Genomic DNA, 3,673 nt, shown 5'->3' with positions numbered 1-3,673 from the left:
AGCATACTGCCCCGCGCTGAGAACATAAAGAGCAGTGCTACACCCTTTTTTCGCTTGTGCCTTTCAGGTGAACGACAGTCACTGACCGACAAGAACAAAACCTACCCGGGAAACTCGGGCAAAAGCCTCGATCCTGTGTATCAATCCGTGAATCCGTGACAGTGGCAGATACTGCTGCTGTGTATCAAGCGCAGCAGGGTGATAATTATCAATCGTGTTCTTGAATATCAAGATTGGCGTAACCGACGTCGAGTTCCTAGTCGGTTGGAGAACACCAAACTTCTGTAATCGGGCTAGTTCCTGGTCAACAGTGGACAAGACTGCGTACGGTACTGAGCTTTTCGACCCAGAATCTGATATAACACTGGGAAGGAGGCGCACTATAGCCCTCGTTTTTCTCCGCCGTTTAGTCTCTTGGCGATTGCGAATGCATAGCGTATCAGAAGATGATTAACCGAGGGCTGCGCAACGTGAATTTTTATAGGTTCACCCTCGGGTGCTGTGCACGGCGGGTTGCCGGGGGGCACTAATATGCTTTTCCAGTAAATTCAGCTGGTCGATCCCATCCAACCCCACGGGATAAAGCTTGGGGTAATGCTTCAGGTAGCGTGTGGTTAGGGGCGTCCATCTATCAAAGTCCATGGGGCAATGGACATTGATAATCGGCTCTGATTTGTCTCCAGGATCACTGCTGTCTAGGCTTGGGCAACCTGGCAGTATCCCAGCCCTAGTGCTTACTTCTGGTGGCATGGCAGCTAGGCACCGGAAGGGTGCTACAGCTGAACGCCCTTCCCAGGATCACTGCAGATCAAGTGTTCAGTTGGCTTCACATGAGGTTTGGCAGTTCACTTGCGCATTCATTCACTAAGTGATGTGATTCCGGCCCCTGTACAATGTTGCGAGTGAACTAGGTCATTGTTAATACATTCACAAACTTCCTTCGTCAAGCTTAATCAACTTTGAATGTCGCCGCTGCAGATTTGGTTCACCAACAGCAGATCTTATACCATCAAATAGCTGCTAGTTAGGGAAGAATGGATCGGAAGGGTTGATGAGGGTCTCAGGTGAATGTTATGTACATGGACCTCATTGAGGCTTCGATTGCACTACTCTGCTTCATCCTCGTGACTACTAATTTTAGATTTACATTGTGAATTGGATTAAGGAATTTCCTCAGGGTTTTCACTTTAGGGTCAGTGATTGAGGTGCTATTCGGAATCCTCAAAGTAAGTGGTGGTGTACTGCGGTGAGTCGTAATGGGGCCGGTGCCGTTCAGCATAGACATAAATAGGCCACCCTAACGTGCTAAAAGCGATTTTCCTATTTTTCACTGACGATCGACAGTGATGGAGAATGGTTAGAAACAAAGGCTGTTAACGGGACCTACAGCAGTTCGTTGACAAGTAATGGATTGTCTGACCAGCTCTAATTGTCAATTAGTGAGGCCAACTGTCAACATCTCTGGGTTGGCCAGAATGGGACTACGACGTAGTAAATGGACGTGGCGAACGGATCAACGACTGCCTGATGCACCACCAGCAAAGGCACACGAGCCACCAATTTATCTCCACGTTGACATGTTCATCATGATAGTTACACTTTGGGTTTAAATTTGTCACTTAATCGCGTCTTGTATGAGCCGAAGCTACCTACATGCGTATTGAAATTTTCCGCGGTTAGGACTATATTTTTACTCCTTCCGATTGACAGGACGGTCATTTTTCGATAAAAAGAGCCACAAAGGCAATGCTGATGGTGGTTGATGCATGTGCGAAAAGAATACACAAGTGGTGTTTAGTTTCGACTGATGCGACCCCTATGGAAATGTGAAGACGATGGCTACATAGGAGACAGGTATCCAACCAAAAAGGAGGTCACAGCTCGGGAACTGAGAGCGAGAACAAGAGCGGTGCGACCGCCTGCGGCAGCCGATTGCCCGAATTTTGCAGTTGACAGAGTCTAAACAACGACGCAGCAAGCGCATCTTGTTTTAGCGATGCAGCAAAACTTTGTCCACAAGATACTAGAAATACTCACAATAGAAGCTCGTTGTTCAACATGTCCCAAAATCCTAACGTTAAAGACTACTACGGACACGAGGGAACAGGTTCTCTCTAATGAAAATAGATGTGAACAGTGGTGTGCAATCGGTCCCATTTTCCGGTGATCGAAACTGTAGCAGCTGGAGTCGTTATGTTAATGGCACACGGCTTATAGCTGATAGGTTGAATATACCCATTGTATATTCCTTCCTGTCATATTGGCGCTTTAGGTGCCAGATTTTGGCACCGCGGATCAGTGACTGCCGGTCGTTTTGGAACACCATTGTGAATTTCGACCATGCACTCGTTCGGAGTTGTTTCTCCCTTCGTTTTCCAGGCCCGCGTGAGGAGCGAAGAAATCGCCTAGCAAGTGAGAGGCTGGCAGATTCGGGAAGGACAACTCAGCTTTTGTGAACCTGTCTCACTTGTGGCGTAGGCGTGACATCAGCTTCTCTGTCAAGGATCGAGTTTACAATGCGCACTGCATATTACTATATGGATCAGAAGCCGCTGCGCACCGAGGACGTCAAAAGACTTCCAGCGTTTGACCATCGATGTCTTCGGAGCATTGCCCGAATCTGCCCGAACAGCAATGCTGAAGTACGTCAAATGGTATTCAGGAGGAATAACCTACCCTCGCTAGATGAACTGATCACACTGCATCGGTTGCACTGGCTTGGCCACGTGTTGCGTATGCCAGTCTACCGACTTTCTCGAAGGGCTCTTTTAACACAACCAGATAAAGGATGGAAGAGAGCCAGAGGCGGGGAAACAATGACTGGCATCGAAAGTATAAAAGCCATTACCAGCAAACTCGGCTGTGCTGGTGTTTGCCGTTAGACCGCTGGTGACTTGAGTCCCGGCGTCCCATCTAGGGAGGCGGCAGTTTCCCACCCGACTAAGTTTACTGGTTAGTGTTTTCGTACTTTGCCAGGTCATACACTGTCCACCTCTCGGTCGCTTCCACGCAGCATAGGGCCGGAAAAAAGAGCTCTGTGAGGCAGACGGTTTCCTGGTGTACGGAGTACATATCCCAACCAGCACAGCTTATGAAGCGTGATGATCAAACACTGATATCTCCCGTATGTCCTATGCGCGTAGAGGCCACTTCTCTGATCCACAAAGCAGTATGGGTCGCACTACCTCAATGTAAGCTCTCCCCTTGACAGACAAATTTACTTCATATCGGCTCCATAGGTGTCGGAGGTTGGCAAAAGCTGCTCTGGCCTTTCCGATTCGAAAAATATTCTCATCTCCAGCTAATCCACCGGAACCTATACAGCTTCCCTGGTAAACAATTTTATCTACCACGTCGATTGGCAAGCATGAGGTTTAGTTTGAATAACGACCAACGTGGGACGTCTGAAGGAGTGGCGCTGTTCAAGCATGTCTCAAGCTAAAGATATGGTCGATGCATCCTCGACCACGATGAAACCCAGCTTGATTCTCGCGAATCTGTCTCTCCCGATAATCCATCAACTTGCGCAAAGTAATGCCATAAAGCACTTTAGATGTGACGAAATCCACGATGGTTTTCACATGACGTTCTTGCTCCCTTTTTGAAAACTGGGGTGGCGGTCGACGATCTCCATTCAGCTGGCTTTCTGTTTTCGTTCCAAATCTGCAGTGTG

The 3,673-nt window shown here is 48.2% G+C and overlaps 1 protein-coding gene across 1 annotated transcript in view; it reads right to left on the bottom strand.

Moving 5' to 3' along the window:
- The window catches only part of T265_12005 (hypothetical protein), a gene marked incomplete at both ends in the record, with an annotated part of 23,070 nt that overhangs the window by 16,450 nt on the left and 2,947 nt on the right, over positions 1 to 3,673 (bottom strand). The window lies entirely within an intron of this gene.

The sequence above is a fragment of the Opisthorchis viverrini genome, assembly GCF_000715545.1.
Source record: "Opisthorchis viverrini unplaced genomic scaffold opera_v5_697, whole genome shotgun sequence".
NCBI classification, from domain to species: Eukaryota; Metazoa; Platyhelminthes; class Trematoda; order Opisthorchiida; family Opisthorchiidae; genus Opisthorchis; species Opisthorchis viverrini.
The sequence above is the reverse complement of the archived record's forward strand: the minus strand, read 5'-3'. Positions and strand labels throughout refer to the sequence as shown.